This window comes from Ascaphus truei, chromosome 3 (genome assembly GCF_040206685.1).
Source record: "Ascaphus truei isolate aAscTru1 chromosome 3, aAscTru1.hap1, whole genome shotgun sequence".
Taxonomy (NCBI): Eukaryota; Metazoa; Chordata; class Amphibia; order Anura; family Ascaphidae; genus Ascaphus; species Ascaphus truei.
The window spans coordinates 276,255,650-276,275,788 of record NC_134485.1 but is presented as its reverse complement, the minus strand read 5'-3'; the positions used below and the strand labels follow the sequence as shown (position 1 = coordinate 276,275,788).

General features: G+C 40.1%; 1 protein-coding gene across 4 annotated transcripts in view; it reads left to right on the top strand.

The window, feature by feature from the left end:
* The window catches only part of GPC6 (glypican 6), a 1,577,578-nt gene that overhangs the window by 1,467,315 nt on the left and 90,124 nt on the right, over nucleotides 1–20,139 (top strand). The window lies entirely within an intron of this gene.

Genomic DNA, 20,139 nt, shown 5'->3' with positions numbered 1-20,139 from the left:
CACTAGGTACTGACACAGATGATAATTTTTTAACCACAATGCTCAAACCTGATCATTTAGTACATTTGAGCACAAAAAAGATGTAAAGATGTTTACAATATTAACCAAAGTCTGACATTCACTACTGTAAGTGCACAGTTGTTTATTGAATAACTCAGTTTATGGCTTTGCAATTCACTGTAGGATCTCCTGGGAGCAAAACTAGGAAATACATAAGGAAATATAGGTCATATCATTTTTAACTTAACAGAATGACCTTTAATGTCTCAGAGAGTCTCAAGGTTTAAATAATCTGTTTTCCCCAACAAATATATATTGCAATCCATCTCAAGCGGTTAGCTAAGAAGCATGTCCATATATCCTTAATAGTGTTCTGTCAAGTTAGAGCTGACACTGGATCTGTAGTCAGATCTCCATGTGATTTTAGTTAATACAATATGTAGGTGAATGGTTTCTCTGTTATCCCACCTAATCAATACAGTGGAATACAGGGCAACACACATTCATCAATGCATGACTTTTCATTAACTTGAAATGGAAATGCACATAGACACATTAGCTTGCATTTCCATAAAATGTACATCACCAAGCTTCTCTCTATGTTGATTAAGGTCTTATGCCTATGCTGCTACAAAATTAGAATAACAGATATGAGAATACAGTAGTTCTACTATACACAACATGCACAGCACAATTGTATCTGATTTAGATGCCTTCACTCTATTTACTAGTTTATTAGCAAAGCTGGTTACTGGTGCAAGGTTATTACCCTAAAAAGAACTCTAGTCCTATTATGTACACAACCCAGCAGTTATAAGAAGATAAAATAGCTGACACTCTTTTTCCCTATGGTTCAATTTGTCTGACAGCACAGACAATAACCACTCAATAGATCATCCACATCAGAGATTAGATCCTTCAAGCCTGTTACAATGTCTCAAACATCATATAGCATTTAAACTGCAGGTGTCAAGACATTACTTAGTACAACTACTTTAATTGTATGTTATTTAACATTTAAATATTCTTGACTGTGCTCAAGCTACAGATAAGTGATTTTTGTTGCTTACCAGGCTAGGTTTCATTTAAGCCACAGTTTCTGGAAAACAGAGTAACCACAAAACACTTTCTAAATTGGTTTCAGATTCCACCGAAACGATTTTAGCTGTGGATTTTAAAACTGTCTAGGTGCACTTTCCATCACAGAAAGTATATTCTTCAATGTGGAATCTCTGTTAATAAAAATGAATGTGCAATAAATTAAGCAAAACTTTTTTTTCACTTTGTGCAGGGTTATTGGGGTTTCATCAATTTTATGCTACAATTCTTGAATTGAGGATTAACTTGTTATAAGACGTGATACATTTACAGATTTGGGACTAAAATGCTATTTACTAATAAAGAAGTGTTTTCTAAATGTATGGACAGATGAGCTTTTGCTTGGGTTCAAAATAAACTGCACATCTGAATGTTTCTTACCAGAGATTATTGCACAATACAGGTATAGTTCCCATAGAAATGGAGAGATTATAATATTGCCTGGGAAAAGAAGGGGACATTTTTTTCAATCAAGATAAACATCTGTAAATCCCTCTTCAAATTTGTATGTGAATGATGAAAAACCTCACATTACAACATTGATTAATGTTTGAATGATTTGAATATTTTCACAAATTTTAGATAATTGTTTTCCAGTCATTATTGAGACTTTTGTTACAAGCTGTCTGTGAGTGTGCTTTACAGACACCATTAGAAGATTAATATGATTTCTTGGGGGGGATTTATTTGAGGACATGGTCTAAGTAGTTGAGTGGGGCTCATCCTTGAGGAAAACTTAAATAAATGTAGGAGGAGTGGTCAGAAATAGCCACATTTGATATGAATGGAGGCGGAAGGTTGGAAAGGCTCTGTGGTAGGGCTTTATTCCTGTAAATCGTACATATTTGAAGGTGGAGAATAGCTCAGCTAGAAAATAACAAAGTGGTATTACAGCTCTCTGTAACCTTAGGCTAAGGCAACAGTGCACGCACCTGCCCGCCTTGCATCCTGGCAGCATGTGTACGGCGCTTCACCACGATCTGCGGTCTGTAGGAACCTTTTTTTTGCATGGGTGTGTGGCCAAGACAGGTTGGGTGGGCACGGCCATGACGGGGGGAGGGGGGTGCAGCCATGACGGGGGGCCGTGCCTCTCTGCCTCCCCCCATACAGTCGCTCTCCCCCGTGCCACTCTTTGTTCTCCCATAAAAAATACAAAGCCTTCCCGATACACTGTGACAGTACACAAAGCCAATTACAGAGCTGGGTGAGACATCAGTTATGGCCAAATAGGCTGACAACAGATGCGTCTCACTGCTGTCCCCATGACATCCGGCCAGGTATCCAAGAAACAAATACATTGTATCTTGTCAAAAGGCACAGATCCAAAATGTCTCCACCCATCAGTCTTTCTGATTGGCTCCCTGGCGCACCATGTGATGCGTCGCCGCACAGGAACACAATCCTGTTGTAGCCGTTGCTGGCTGACGCGTCACAGTATGTAGTGAGCCAGGAAGCAAGGAGTCACCGGGGACAGCTAGGGAGAAAGTACCAGCCTGGTGAGAGGCGCCCACGCGGCAGCGAGCGCCGCCACCTGCAGTGGGGATCTAGCCTTAGTATTTTCACACTTCAGCTGCTTTGCTACAACTTACTAATTGACTACAAACATGTTACTTTAGAGCACTAATAAGCTAGGCTAAACTGAGGTTCACATAAGTTCTGTAACCTCTAATATTTCCAAGGGTCACATATGCTTTTTATTCAAATCACCAACAAGTTTGGGCCTTATCTGGAACACTAAGCCTAATTTAGGCAAAAACTTTGAATATTGCATATGCGCTAAATAGAATTACCACCTTTTTGTTTTTAAAATCTGGTCCTGTTAAAAATAGCCCATGAACACTGAAGTTTACCACCAACAAGGTGCTGGTCTGTATCTGTTTTCCCTATCTGGGGACAGTAACACTTATACTTTATATTGCTTCCATTTTTGAAGCACCTGTTCACACTGGGGAGTTTTTAATACGCTACATTTTAACTTTATGTTACAAATAAAATTGTTTTTAAATACTTAATCATATAATTACTTATATTGGATGTTCTGAACTCTGCTCTTTCTTTTGGTTATACCTTACTTATGAGACTATGTAGTGTTATTGAGTGCTGTTATGCAGGGGACCTTACTGGTCTACCGGTCCTCTTTTGGGTCTGTTGTTCTTTTTGTGTTTATCTTCTCTTTTCCCCAGCTGCACCGTTCACTTTATTTACTGATGTTGATTATATCACAGGAGTGCTGATGTCATATTTGTTGTTTTGACTGTGAATGTAGTAAGCATGCCCAAATATATGGGCCTGGATTGCCTCACTGACAATAAATGGGCAACCTAAAAAAAACACACATAACACAAAATACTGTACAATACATTAGAATGAAATAATAACAAATATTTGCCTAAAAATGCATTGCTTGTCATTGTAATTATCTATACCCAGAAAGGGACATACATATTGAAAGCACATTGGCAGTCAATGGGAACCCCCCACCCCCCAAAAAATACGCAATTAAATAACATAAAATCAAAGTGTTTCTTACCTTTGCTGTCTTCACCCTCCGAATCCTACTCCATCACATCTGTTGACCCATGACGCAATTCTCCTCAAACAGCCAATGCGAAGAAGTCCATGATCATATGTTGATTGAAGAGACGTCTCTGGTAAGCTATTTTCTTCTTTCTTTTCTTCTGTATTTTCTGCTGTATAATCCAATGGGGGCAGATTGTATTCCCATTGTCTTCTTGGGGTCAAATGAGATGGGACAGGCCTTATATAAGGCTTGTGATGTCACATTTGAGTGTCAAATGATAGACACCCCCAATCCGATTGACTCGTTTACCATGTGACAGGCTCACTTATTTTAAGGATGTGACATCATCAAAGAGGGAGGGAAGCCAGCTAATTAGGTAGTGTATGCTTCCCTCCCTTTAAGATGAAGTTACTTCAGCAAAAAAAAACAAAATGTCAGCCATCACATGGTCACCAACCAATCAAATTGGTGTATATACCATGTGATTTCTTTCCTTTTTTGGAGTTCTCATCAAAAAGGGAGGGAGGCATGCTACCTGATTAGCTATCACACCTCTCTTTTTGAGGAAAGGCATCACATGGTATATACACCAAATCCCTTTTTGATGATATCACATCCTTTTAAAAAAAGGGAACCTGTCACATGGCACACCAGCCAATTGGATTGGGGGTTTACCATTTGACACTTAAATGTGGCATCACAGACTGTCCTGTCTCATTTGACACCAAGAAGATGATGGGACAACTTCCGCCCCATTGGATTATACAGCAGAGAAGACATAAGAAATAAAGAAGCAAAGAAAGAAGAAAAAAACTTACCGGAGATGTCTCTTCAATCAACTTATAATCATGGACTTCTTCACATCGGCTGTTTAAGGAGCATTGTGTCGTGGGTCAAGAGATGGTGATGGAGTAGGATTCGGAGGGTAAAGAAAGGAAAGGTAAGAAACACATTGATTGTATGTTATTTAATTGTCTGTTTTTTTTATGTTGCCCATTGTCTGCTTATCTATGCCCCTTTCTAATACAGATAATCACAGTGACAAGCAATGCATTTTTAGGCAAATAGTTGTTTTTATTTCATTCTAATATATTGTATTTTTTGTTATGTGTTCTTTAGGTTGCCAATTCATTTTCAGTGTGGCAATCCATTCCCATATTCTGGGCATGGCTTACAATAGTCACAATCAATGGTTTTATTGTCAAATGCTTGTATTTATTTAAATGTACTGTGTTTTATTTTGTGGCTGTTTTTTTATCTTGCCCATTCATTGCCATTGTGGAAATTCATGCCAATATTGGGGGCATGGTTTATAACTGTGGCAATCAATGGGTGTGGTGGGTGGTGGTAGTTTCCCCTGGCTAATAGCATTTTTACCCATTCCGGTATAGTATGGTTGATACATTGGGTGGGTGAGGGTGGTAGTTGCCCCAGGATGGTGTTTATGCCTTGTGGGAGGGTAGCGTGAGAAGTTAAACCCTTCATTACCTTAGTGGTTGTAAGCGCTAAGGTAATGAAGGTGTTAACTTCTAATGCCACCCTCTGCAAGGCCTTAACACCCACCCTGGGGAAACTACAAGCTTCACTTACCCCCTGTCCCAACAACAAAGCAGTGCCTGCTATATAACCCCTTCATTACCTTAGCGGTTATAGTATTATATGCATATCGGAGTTTAGTGAAAAGCAGTTGCTGGCAAAAAATGCGAATTTGGGTATTTTTTCATCTACCAAATTACGTGTTACAGCCAGAGTGTTATAGCTCGGTAAAAAGCTGTTTTAGTGCGATATTGCTCTCTTATTAGAGCTTTGTGAATAGCTACACATGCAATATCACACTAAAAGGGCATTTATAGTTCAATAATGCACTTATCGAAGTTTAGTGAATAGGCCCCTTAAAGCCAGAAGGACACAGGCATCATATCAGAATTATAAGGAATGTAACAAAAGTTTCAAAAGGGCACTCAAATGAGCAAAAATTTAAATGACAAAGGATTGCAATAGAAAGTAAGATCGACCCTAAAAAGCTTGACATCAATAGTGGGGGAGCTACTATGGGAGTAGTATGGGATAATATTCAGGAATACCTAATGGATAACAAAATTATTAGAAACAGTCAACATTAATTTATGAAGGCTAGGTCTTACCAAACTGTATTTGTTTCTTTGAGGATGTAAGTAGGACTTCAGACCAGGGTTATACAGTTGATGTGATCTACTTAGATTTTGCAATGGCTTTTGATACAGTGCCACACAAGAGGTTTGTGTTCAAAATAAAGGCAATTCGACTAATATAAATACATATAAGATCATTCATTTGGGAAACAAGAATAACCAGGTGAATTACAAATTAATGGCAAAAAATTAGGTGAATCCTTGCTGGAGAAGGATTTAGGAGTGCTTCTAGACTGCAGGCTTAGCAATAGTGCCAAATGTCATGCAGTAGCTGCAAAGGCAAATAAGATCCTATCTTGCATTAAACGGGAATGGATGGAAAGAATGTAAGCATACAGTAATTATGCTCTTCTATAGAGCATCAGCAAGACCACACCTTGAATATAGAGTACAGTTTTGGGAGCCTCTCCATAAAACATACATTATGGAACTAGAAAAAGTAAAAAGAAGAGCCACAAAATTAATAAAGGGGATGGAAAAGCTTACTTATGAGGAGAGGTTAGCTAATTTAGATTTGTTTATATTAGAAAAAGGATTTGTAAGAGGGGATTTGATAAATATATACAAATATATTCGGGAACAATACAAAGAGCTTCCAAAAGAACTGTTCATTCCAAAGGCAGTAGAAACAACACAGGGTCATCCTTTACGATTGGAGTAAAGGAGATTCACCAGCAAAAAAAGGAAAACAATTCTTTAAAGTAAGGGCTGTTAAAATGTGGAATTACATAGTTATATAGTAACATAGTAGATGAGGTTGAAAAAAGACGTACGTCCATCAAGTTCAACCTATGCTAAATTTAGACAACAGATACTTGTTTGTGTATTCATCCTGGCGTGCATCCCGTCATTGAAGTTCAAGGCAAATGTAGAGCGAGAAACAAGGAGCACTGTAGCAAAAGAGATAAAGAAGAAAACTAAACATATACTAAGCGCTCAACCTATTACCAAAACTAAACAATACAAAATAATTAATTAATTAAAATAAATGTGAACTGAATATAACCTGAATAAAGGTATATCAGGTTTGCAAGGAATCCCACAAACAACTAAGAGTGAATGAGGGAGTGGCTGCCTAAGGATATACAACAAGCCTATCCATAAGGCTAGTACAAATGGTAACAGAAAAGAAAAGAAAAAAAGTCCTTGGCGCTCCCCTGAAGAAGTGACGTCAGTAGTCACGAAACGCGCATAGGGTGGAGTTTAGCAGGACGTGATACGGCGTGCGCGAGCTTATAGAGGAGAAGTGGCGGTCTAGCAGTGACGTCATCGGAGGTGGACCTGGCGCTCCGAGTCGCGGCCACGAGGAGGAGGCAAACGCAGGACCTTACCTCCATATGCACTGCTTAACACCTTCTCAAGCTAGCGGACGGCACATTGTATCCTGTCCATAGGGTTGGTCAGCATGTGAGTTTATTGCTGTGGGTCCTTATTGTCTTATTAAATTGTATTATGGTATTATACCATAGGTTTTTCTATTATTTTTATACATGTACTCGCAACTGTGTGGAAAGGGTTAACACCATCTGAAAATCCACTGATATCCAGCCTGCACACCGGAGCACAAGTTAAAGATACTTTTCAAGGCCCTTTATCATCTACTTTTAAATAAGTAGTTAGTAGCTGTGTGGTTGCAAATGGAAAAATCAGAGGTTACTGCGCAATGGTCTTTTTGTTTTGTATAATTGCAGATACAAATCTACCAGCCAAGAGACTCTGAGATATCCAATTCGGGACTTACGAACTGCTCCTACATTCAGAGAATTGGGAACTTTCATTGTATCAGGTTTCCATACCTGATAATGCGCCAAGGACTTTTTTCTTTTCTTTTTTTTTTCTTTTCTGTTACTGTAGCAAAAGAACTGGAGGCAGGTCCAAGGTTGAATAAATAAAAAAGGTTTATTGAATAGGTCATGGCCATGAGAGAGCTAAAAAACACACTCTGATACATTTCCCGCCGCTCTGGTGCTTTATCAATGATATCTCATAAAGGGGAACAATAAATTCCTTCCTGAATCCAAGAGTTGGCAATCGGATTATTCCCTGGATCAACATCCTTCCCAAGCACTCGGGAGACAGAAAACTGTTCGGTTCATGCGGTCATGGCAACAGATAATAATAATTATTAATAATAGCATGTTCTTGTATAATGCTGCTAGTTTTACGTAGCGCTTTACAGAGACATTTTGCAGGCACTAGTCCCTGCCCCTTAGAGCTTACAATCTTTGTTTTTGGTGCCTGAGGCACATTGAGATAAAGTGACTTGCCCAAGGTCACAAGGAGCCGACACCAAGAATTGAACCAAGCTCCCCTGCTTCAAACTCATTGCCAGTCAGTGTCTTTACTCACTGAGCCGTTCCTTCTCCCTATCTACCTTCCTAATAATGTATTGTCCCCTACCACCACAATCTTTCTTTGTATCTGAGCATCCAGAGTCCCCTGTGCTGGAGGAACTATTCCCCTGGCTTCTAGAGGAATCCGTCTCCCCCAGCCATGCCATTTCTGCCCCGACACTCCCAATATCTTCACTCAACATGGCAAATCTATTGGGATGTGTCAGCTCAGAAACGACCTGCCTCTCCTTATTCCCCATGCTTCCCCTTCTAACTGTCACCCAGCTACCTACCTTCTCCTCACTAACAGCACCAACATCTGCACCACTAGTCGAAGCAAAGGCCTGCTCAGTGAGCTGTAAACCCATTTCAAGATTGCCAATGTCCCTCAACCCTCTGTTGTCTATCCTTCAACCAGTTTTCATTCCAGGTTTGCTTTATTTTGTACATCAACCTCTTGTGTGGAACCATATCAAAAGCCTTTGCAAAATCTAAGCAGACCACATCAACTGCATTACCCTGGTCTAAATTCCTACTGACCTCCTCAAAGAGACAAATAAGGTTAGTTTGACATGGTCAAGCCTTCTTAAATCCATGCTCCCTATTATTGATAATTTTGTTTTCCATTAGGTATTCGTGAGTATTATTCTGTGTTAAACCTTCAAGTAGTTTCCCCACTATTGAAGTCAGGCTTACAGGTCTGCAATTCACAGTTGTGATCTAGCTCCCTTTTTAAATATAGGCACCACATCTGCTTTACGCCAATCTTGTGGTACTGAGCCTATGGAAATGGAGTCCTTGAATATTAAATTTAAGGGTTTGGCTATTACTGAACTTAACTATTTGAGAACTCTTGGATGTATGCCATCGGGGCCAGGTGCCTTATTTACTTTAATTTTTTCAAGCCGCCTATGAACTTCTTACTCAGTTAACCAATTGTTCATTAATATGGAGGTTGTGGCTTCCTCCTGTGGCACTACAATTTAAAGTGATTCTTCCCTGGTAAACACAGAGGCAAATAATTTGTTTAATACCTCTGCTTTTCCTTATCTCCAATAATCTGCCTGCCCATCTCACACTGAAAAGGTCCTATATTTTCTTTTCTCATTTTTTGTTATTAAGGTACTTAAAGAACTTTTTAGGGTTGATCTTACTTTCTATTGCAATCCTTTTTTCATTATCCATCTTTGCTAATTTGATTCCCCTTTAGCAATTTTTGTTACATTCCTTATAATTCTGATATTATGCTTCCATCCCTTCTGACTTAAAGAATCTAAACGCCAGCCTCTCTTTCCCATTTCCTCCCATACCTGTTTATTTAGACACATTGGTTTTGACTAATTTTTTTTATATTTATTACCCAAGGGTATACACTGATGAGTGTGCTTTCCTAACAATGTTTTAAAGACTGCCCATTTATCTTCTACATTTTTCCCTGCAAAAACATCATCCCAATGTATTACCTGTAGATGAGTCCTCAGTTTATTAAAATCTGCCTTTCTAAAGTTTAAGGCCTTTGTTGAACCAAGTAATCTGTTTTTTGATAATTTATTTCAAATGAGACCATGTTATGATCACCAAATGTTCCAGGACTTGAATATTTGCTATTACTTCTACATTTTTTTGATATTACCAAATCCAGTATTGCCCATCTCCTGGTTGGTTCCTCAATAATTTGGGTCATATAATTGTCTTTAAGCAACCCCAAAAAACTGTTCCCTTTTGTTGTAATGCTAATCCCATTGCCCCAGTCTATGTCTGGATAATTAAAATCACCCATTATGCAAACATGACCTAGTTTTGATGCTTTCTCCATTTTCAAAAGTATGTTAGCGTCCTCAATCTTACAGTTATTTGGTGGTTTATAGCATATCCCTACAAACATTTTCTTTATACTTTTACTTCCACTGCTAATTTCTATCCACAAGGTCTCTACATTTTCATAATTCCCTTCATAAACAATAGGTTTTAGATGTGGTTTAACATATAAGCATACTCCAGCTCCTCTTCTATTTGCTCTATCATTCCGAAAAAGGGAATAACCTTCTACATTAACTGCCCAGTCATGAGTTTCATCCCACCATGTTTCAGTAATGCCAATGATATCATACTGCTCCCTTGAAGCCATTAATTCAAGCTCCCCCATTTTATCTGTCAGGCTTCTTGCATTAGCAAGCATGCATTTAAGTTTTTTCAGCTGTACTATTATCTTATCTTCTCCGTCCTTCCAGTGCCAACTTGGTTTAGTCTTTAGCAGTTTTCTAGTATTATCTGTATTTACTATGAGTGTCTCGCTGCTTGTCAAACTCGCACTTGCCCCCATTCTACCTCCAAAATCCCTTGTTTCCTCATCTATTCCATTTAGTTCATTATCTGTTTCATTCCCCTCCCACCTCCATCCTAGTTTAAAATCTCCTCCAACCTTTTTAGCATTCTCCCCCCTAGCACAGAAGTTCCCTCTTCATTGAGGTGCAATCCGTCCCTAGAATATAGATGGCACCTCTCAGAAAAGGAGTCCCAGTGCTCTAAAAACCCCAACCCCTCCTTCCTACACCACTTTCTTAGCCATGCATTAACCTCCCTGATCTCTGACTGTCTCCCTGCGGTAGCATATGGCACTTGTAGTATTTCAGAAAATATTACCTTGGAGATCCTTGCCCTAAGCTTTTTGCCTAGATCTCTGAAATCATTTTTTTAGGACCCTCCACCTTTCTTTAACTTTGTCATTGGTGCCAACATGTACCAAGAACGCCAGGTCAATCCCAGCCCCCCCTCGCACCCCCCCCCAACAATCTGTCTACCCGATCTCCACAATGTGCCAACGCGAGCACCCGGGAGGCAACAATTGTTCGGTTCATTCGGTCATGGCAACAGATTGCCCTATCTACCTTCCTAATAATGGAGTCCCCTACCACCACAATCTTTCTTTATATCTGAGCATCTTGAGTCCCCACTGTGCTGGAGGAACTATTCCCCTGGCTGCTGGAGGAATCCGTCTCCCCCAGCCTTTACATTTCTGCCCCGACACTCCCAATATCTTCAATCAACATGGAAAATCTATTGGGATGGGTCAGCTAAGAACTGGCCTGCCTCTTCCTATTACCCCTGCTCCACCTTCTAACTGTTACCCAGATACCTACCTGTTCCTCACTAACAGCGCCACCATCTGCACCACTAGATGAAGAAAGGGCCTGCTCAGTGAGCACTAAACTCCTTTCAAGATTGTCAATGTCCTCAATATTGCAAGTTTCCTCTTCAGATCAGGAATCTCTGACTATATGTTTAACCCCTTCCTTGTTTAATCTGCTTCTAGTTTTAACTGCACACTTAATAGAACCTGCACTTGAAATCAATCAGTCACGTAGATCAGGACACACAAGCACAGCATTCGTGAGCAAACTCTGTTTAAATAGGGACACCCACCAGGTGTGCTAGGTTAGCAATCAGCCAACCACACCCACTGTTGGCTCAGGCAGGAGAAGAAAAAAATATGTTACTTTCTTTTTCTTTCCTACAGGCTTTTAATTACCACACATTTTGAAAATAAATTAACCCACTGCACACTCCCCAAATTCTGCTACTTCTGCTAGTCTACACCAGTTTTCCTCATCGGTGGATAATGTTTTTTAGTTTGTTTGTTTGTTTTTGCCTTCCCCTGGATCAATATACTGTAAATACAAATATAGGATATGTCTCTCTCATCTAAAATTAGCATTGTTTGAACTGGATGGAAAGATGTATTTTTTTCAACCTCATCTACTATGTAACTATATAACTATGCAGCAATGTGTAGGCTAAGCAGGTAATGCACTTTTTTTATCAATCTCTCCCCCTGTGCCCATGACACATGCAGACAATTGCACCCTCCCAGTCCTCTTCTATTCTAGCCTTACTGAAACAGAAGTCAGAATCAATGAAGAAAATATATTTTACATTGTAATTGTTTTATTTGTGTGGCACTGACCACAAAGGGTAAAAAGAAAACACCTAGACAGAATCCATACAGCTACTGTATTAGAAACTCAGCCTAAATGCACTTCTATAAGAACAACATAAACACGCACTTGAAATATTGTGCCATTTTGTGTCATGATAGCAAGTCTTTTATTGCAGAAGCCATTTTCATTAAAACATCCATGTACAGATATGCAAATATATAGGGACTATATAAAAGAAGGCAATATATCATTTTGCTGTAAAAAATCACGCTCTGTAAGACATTTTAAACATGCGTTTGTCAGAGTTGGTGTATTGTGGCAGTATAATAGCCTCATGTGCTTGCTGATCTGGTTTTATTTATAAGAGGAATGAGGGTGTGAAACAAGAGAAACAAGATGCACATATGATAATGAGATGCATAAAGGTCTGCATCTGGAAACATCTGGGTTTTTTTTTTTAACATTTTCTGTTTGTCAGAAATCTCTATAAAGGCTGACGTGGTGTGAACTCCTCAGATTAACAGTGTGTCAAATGTAAGACACCTGCTTGACACAAGCTTTACATTTGCTGCAAAATCAAATAAAAAAGCAACATGTTGATGCTCTGTAGCTACAGTAGATAATTTTTTGGGGATCTTTATAATTCACAATTATTAAATTTGGTATAAACTAATGGATAGTGTATAATAAAAGCGATTGATTAAATCTCCCATCCCAAATAGGTAAATATATTTATCTTACATCAGGTGCGACTTTTATTTGCACATAACTAAATTATATTTTTGGGGAACAGATATGCGTAGAAATGTGAACACTGTTGAATACAGTTATTCCTGTAGGAATATAGGACAAACATCATGCTATTTCTGGCATTTTACCCATGTCAAAAAAGTATTCACTTAGTTCTGTAATTCTGCTATTTTGTGCTTTGATCCAAATGTTTCAAGTATATGTGAAAATCCATTTGTTCAGCTCTGATCCTTTCCTCAGGGACATTCTGTTTTCATTGCTTTCTAGCACTTGACTTTAAATGATAGCACAATTATTGTTATGTACTGTGCTCTGCTATCCACTCCATTATTGTTTTCTGTTTGATTGATGCTCATTTTGGGTTCATTTATTGTAAATCTAAAAAATATTTTTTTGATATTAATTGGGCACATACATATTTATACTGTGTAATAAAAGCAAATGCCTCTGTTCTTTAAAGGTACTGTAAGTGCTTGTGGTTGTTTGAGACCCTAGAACAGGTAAATAGTATGAGATAAGTGGATTTACACAAAGCATTTTTGCTGCATTTCATGTTTTGTGCGGTATAAGGTTTATTACACTTTTTTTCCAAATCTTAACCATATTGTGTGTTCAAAAAGGAAGAAATACTGGCCGTGTAAAGGTAGAAGGGAAGCAAGCCCCATATAGAGTAGTGTCTGTATAAATCCTAAGATACATTTTGCACGCTGTGAAGACCACGCCAGTCGGATCTGGGACAAACCCTTATTTAACCCTACGCACAGGGAATGGGACAGAAAATACAGGTCCCTATTGCTAAAACTCTGCTAATTCTGCTGTAGTGAACCACACATAAACACTACTTAATGGAAGGATCACTCTCACAGCATGCCCTATCCCTCTAAAACATACCCCAACACACAAGGAGGGGTATGTGGATGAGGTAGAGATCATTCAGAGATAATGTTGGGTATTTACCCACCAGATTATATATTGCTGGTCATATATATCTCATTCGGACAGTATTACATTTCTCCAGAGATACTGTTGGGTATTAACCTACCAGCTTACACACTGCTGGTTACACACATCTCTCTAGGACAGTAGTACGTCTGCTATTATTTAGTGGTTGCTTTAATATCCTTTAGAGACATCACTGGGTATCTACCCAGCAGCATTACTATTGCAGGTTACACACATTTCTCAGGATATTGGCAAACTTGCTGCCATTATTAATAGCTGTTTTAGCGGTTCTCACTATTCACTGTGTGCGGTCCACTTTATTTTAATATATACCAATAAAAGGAAGTTTTCATTTGATTAATTATACAATACTCTAGGGATCTATTAAATTACATTAATATCTATGTGCCGATATATTAGTAAAGTCATTATCCCATACACAGACAGTTAGTGCGTGCTATTGGGCCTTTATCTGTTGATAATGTTTCTGCTGCAACAGTGTTCACTTTCTTTGTTTCATGTATCTGCCCTAGCGCACCTGTCTGGATGCTGACCTATGGTCACCTTAGTTAGAGCGTGTTTCTTTCGTATCTGTTTCTTAATGGATTTCCTGTGCATCGAGCCTGATGCCCGAGGTATCTGTAACTTGCTGGTCATCACGGACCATTACACGCGATATGCGCAAGCTTTCCCGACCAAAGACCAGAAGGCCATCACGGTAGCAAAGATACTGTGGGAAAGGTACTTCGTGCATTATGGCCTGCCCACCCGCCTTCATTCTGACCAAGGCCGGGATTTTGAAAGCAAACTGATCCGGGAGCTACTCAAAATCCTGGACATCACCAAGTCCCGGACAACTCCGTACCATCCGGAGGGTGACGTTCCGCTGGAGCGATTCAACAGGACATTACTGGACATGCTCGGCACATTGAAATGCGCTCAGTAGACAGAGTGGAGCCGACATGTGGAAGCCCTAGTACATGCGTACAACTGTACCCAACACAAGTCCACAGGATTCTCCCCATACTTCCTTATGTTTGGGCGAGAATCCAGGCTGCCGGTGGATGTACGTCTGTGAGTGTCAACAGACGGGATACACAACGCAACACACTTCAAATACGTGCAAATGCTTCAGGGAAACCTGCAACAGGCTTACAGCAAGCCAAGACGTTCGCTGCTCAACTCAACGCCAACAACAAAGGGCGCTATGACCACAAGGTCAGACACCGGGAAATCCATCCTGGAGATGCCGTGCTTCTCCGCAACCTAGAGATTCCCAGGAAGCATAAACTCGCTGACCGTTGGCACGACGGTGTCTTTGAGGTTGAGTCACAGATGTCGGGCCTCCCGGTCTACCGTATAAAAGACACGGATGACCGGGTAAGGGTCCGGCACCGTAACCCCCTTCTTTCTATCCCACAAGTGAGAGATGATGAACCAGATATACCGGCTACCCCACTAGATGGTGAGCCGGAATAATCCAACGCTAGCCAAGAGACTGTAAATGAAAATATCTCTGAGACCACCAATGATCATGCAGACGGTGAAAAAACCGTCGACGAGACTGGAGAGGATCATATGGAGGGACCCTCTCAAAGGGGACCCCAAAGTCATGGAGCACCTCCCAGAGGAGCTATGGGTAAAGGGCCCGACGCACAACGCCTACAAGGGTGGCTTCAACGAATGAACCCCAGAGGCCCCTGCTTCATCCCAACCAGAAAATATGTGGAGACATTAATGCCCTCAACGGGAGAGGCGGAGCCTCAGGATTGTGTATATTACTTCCCAGAGGGAGTCTTAGAAGAACCATTCAGGAGGAGCCAGAGAGCTAGGCATCCACAATCGGATGAGCTACTGTATGACCAAATTGGGGCACCTCATTATGTGGCTCAACAGTGGGCCCATAGCAGACTGAAGTCTGTTATAACCATGTTCACAGAAATGCATAATCTTACGTAATGTTATATGTGATAAGCTTGTACTTTTTGAAGTTGCATTTTTATTATATCATTTCTGTTGATGGTATATTGCTATGTATTATGTGTTCCCAAGTGGGGTCATTGGGTTTTCACCAGGGGGAGAGTATTGCCTGGTTCCCCGTAGTCCCTACCTCCAGGAGCGAGTGCGCTAGGTAGCGGAGACAGGGTTTTGGCGCCGACTGGAAGGTTGCGCAGGTGAGCGCATCACCGGAGGCTCCGGCGGCTCCCTTTGCAGGGCGCTGCCATGTTGAATGTGCACGTGAATGCGCAGGACAGTTCGCGCATGCGCATTACGGTCTGAAGGCATTGCAAGCAGTGACCATTACACAGAAACTCCGCATGGGGGAACTACAGCCACCAGAAGGCACTGGGGCTGACAGACACATGGCGCAATAGAGCCAATAGGGCTACAGATTTTCCTGCACAGAATAAGATACATTTCGCACACTGTGAAGACAATGCCAATCGGAGCTGGAACAAGGAAGGGGTAGGTTGTGTGTGTAGGTGTCTGTGGCACCTGCACTAGGCCAGATGCTCCCTGTTAGGCCCCAGATCGGCCCTGACTCCCTTTTCAGCTTGTGTTGCTTCAGGGACAGGCCCAGTAGTTAGGGACACTGCCCTTGTAGCACCAGAGATAGGGACACAGACAGGACGTGACTGCGCACTGGCATTAGGTGACCTGGGACTGGGCCACCACCTACAGCAAAGGACACTTTTCATGGTGACACTGTCCAGGTGGGACACCACCCAACGTAGAGGCGGAGGCATCGTGGTTCCTCACTTCGTATCCGTGATCCCATTGTTACCATCTGAGCGCCCGGGAGTGAGAGCACCCGGTACCCAACTCACAGTGCACCAACTCAACACTCTAGTGGGGCAGCGCTGTCTCACACATTTGGGTGGGTTGGCTCTTTGGGGGACACTGGCATGGTTCAGTGCCAGGAGCACCTCAGTATATTGGGGTAAACCCCACCTGGGTATGGACACGTTGTTAGAGAGTCACGTAGAGAGGTTACGGCCCTGTGACTCCCTAGTGTTACGTTTGTGGCACTATTGTATGTGGAGTACAATTATTCTTATGTCATTAGTCAAACTGATCTGCTTTACCATTGTGTATTGTTTATTCACTATAGCTACCGAGCATCACTCAGGTGCACTCCAGGTTCCAAGTAGTGGAGGCTCAGATCTCCTGGGCACCATCAGGTATTGCACAACACCCATACACCGTAGCCACACATCTCCCAGGGGGGTGGAGGAAAGTGCGCTACATATGTATGTATAATTGTATTTATATATCGCCAACAATGTATGGCGTGCTTTACAAAATTACAATACAAATTAAATAAATTACACACAATGGGTATAAATGTAACAGGTAAATGACAGCTTAAGGCAAAGGATGACCCTGCCCGGAAACACTTATAATCTAATGTACCAGAGTTTGTGTCTGTAAATGTCACTTTTTTCTATGTGTATTACACAACATACAGTACACTACAGCTCACGCCAATCTACAAGAACCGAAAGTCCAGTCTCAGCATCATTGGACCAAAAGTAATGTCTTAAAACTCCCAAAAAGTCCCCAGAGACTTTGAGACGTTACCTGGGCTTCTGCTTTCTGAAGATGGGCACGAGTGGCCGCCTGGGTCATTCAGAGATGCCACTGTAACACACCGTTATTCAGAACACCGGCAATTGGAGTTTAAGATTTATTACTTAATTGTAAACTCAGATATTATTTTTATTCTTGTGAAATAGAATGTACTCACCTTGCTGAACTTTGCTTCTTCTCACTATAAATCCATACCCTGGAAAACTTACACTTTAATTGTTTGTATCTGAGGGAAATCAAATTATCTAATCAAGGTCATTAGATCTAAAATTCTAATTTGACTTTCTTTTTATATAGTTAGTGCTGTTTGCCACAATGCCATTTAGTCTCTAGTTCTCATAATCCTAAAATGTATTTGGCAGACTTAAGCATTGGTTTCCCATACTTTAATAAATATATATATATATATATACATATACATATACAGTATATATATATATATATATATATATATATATATATATATATATATATATATATATATATATATATATGTTTTAACTGTGCTTTTGGAGTGGCAAATCTTTGGGCGTTAGATAAAAGCCTTAACATTGTAAACGCCACAGCTGGATTATTTAAAGTTGCTCAAGGACATTTCACTTTCAGCTGCGTATCTGAAATGTCACTGAGGCATAACAACTTGCAGATCAGACAAGATGACTCATTCTTAAAAAAAATAAAGAAAACCCTACTTCATAGACTGTTACCTTTGGGGATTAAGATTAACTGTCTTCTTTTCTTGTCCCAAAGAAACAATACAGTACTGTGTTCATAGCCAGTGATTGGTGAATATATTTAGATATAAGAATATATAGCAACCAATTTAGCAATACCTGTATCTGCAGGTAAACCATAGAAAGGGAAGGAATATTTGTAAGTGCATTCAGGACAATTAACATAGATATTTTAGAGGAACCAAAATAAATTTTCTGATGAATAAATGTAGTTATTTTGCAAACATTATGGCTAATAATGTTGATTGTTTGGTGGTATAGTAAGGACTCTGATTCTTAATCAACAAGTCTAATCATTTAAAAAAAAGTATACGGCATATGGTATATACGGCATATGGTATTTGAACAGTAAAACTTGCAAGGGACATTTTATTTTGCACATTAAACTCATTTTATTCATCATGTCAGTTTTCAGAGTTAGAAATATGTTTAGTTTTTTATTCTCAATTTAGAATGTGACATTTTGATACATTTGTTTAAAATACCGTCTTGATTGTTTGTTTTTTAATCTCAAATGTATCATTTGAAACTGGTTCCTGTTTTAATACAAGTGGATAGTACTGAAACTTTAATAAAGTCTGTAAGAGGTATGCTTCCTGTTAGACTAAGTGCATTTACACTGCTTTTAATAAACATGAACAACACAGAGGTTGAATAAGGGGCAGTCACAAAGTGAATAAGGGCAGTGGTATGTTTGGTTGGTTAAAAATACTGTAGATTATTTACACCCTTTTTAAAAAAAAACAAACAAGTATAGTTATTCTAAAATGCTTTTTGTTACTTTTAATATCTCCACAGTAATTTATTTTATTTATTTTGACATTTTTTAACGTGCTACTCACAGGAAACTGAATACTAGAGCACGTGTAGGAACTTAGGGAGGAAACCCATTCCAGACCTATGACCGGTACCTACAAAAAGAAAACATACAGGGGAGCAACGAGGAAGACCAACAAAGGACAGGAAACACGTGTGGAGCAGGAAAGCTGGCGGCCAGGGGATTAGTGTCTGTTTGCCAGGCTTTGTTTATAAAGGAAGGTTTTACAGTAATTCCTTTCTGAATGGAAGTAAAGCTTCCTGTGATGGTGAAGAGGTTAACCAAGCTCACTAATAATGGTCAAGCCCACTTGCATACCTGATCCGTGTTTTGAGGTCCTAGAGGGAGGGTTTCTTTAATAGAGGTGAAATGAATGCTTCCATTAGTGAGGTTGGTAAAATGCCGGCAGACGATGAGAGGTTTGCAATTTCGAGAATGAAAGGGGCAATATCTAGCACAGCTTATTTTATTAGCCAGGCCGGACAAGGGTCTCCTGGGCAGCTAGATGGTTTGATCCCTTTGATCGGAGCTTGTCAATCGTGATAGATTGGAAAGTGCTCCACCTAGCTTTAGTCCGTTTGACTGTCAAAATATCAGGTTTGTGCGTTAACTTGATTCCAAATTTTTGGGACTTTGGAGGAAAAGGCCTGTTGAAAAGTATGTGGTGGAATTTCTACAGGACTTGAGATTTTGTTTAAACTGGCCAGCTCAAGCAAGGAGTCAACGACTTTGAAAAGTTCCCTCAAATTGGAACTAGGATTTTAATCTGTGAGGCCAAATATTGTTTTTTTGTTTAAGATCGGTATGGTTAGAGGGGCATTTATCTTTAGCCCATCGCGTTTCAGCCAAATGTAGGTTAGATCTATGAATTTTTAACTCTTGAGAAAACCAAGGGATGCCTTATGTTGTTTGTGACATAACTATTTTTTTTTAGCAATTATATCAAGCAGTAGCTGCGGTATTGAATGCCAATATGAAAGAGGAAGTATTGGGGAGAGCGGGAGGAATGTAAGACTTTCTAAAATGTTTAGCAAGAATACTAGGGTCCATATCCTTTTTACTCTGCCTAACACATTTGAGGGTAAAGGAGGCTTTTGTTGGAGGTACTATCTGCAAGTGTTCTCAGTCTTGGGGTGGTGGATGAATAAGTCCCTTGTAGGGAGAACCCCACAGCACACAGCTCACAGGCTGTGCGTTCCAAGAGAAGCATTGCGGAAGTCGAGGAGCGACTCGTGACGTCACCG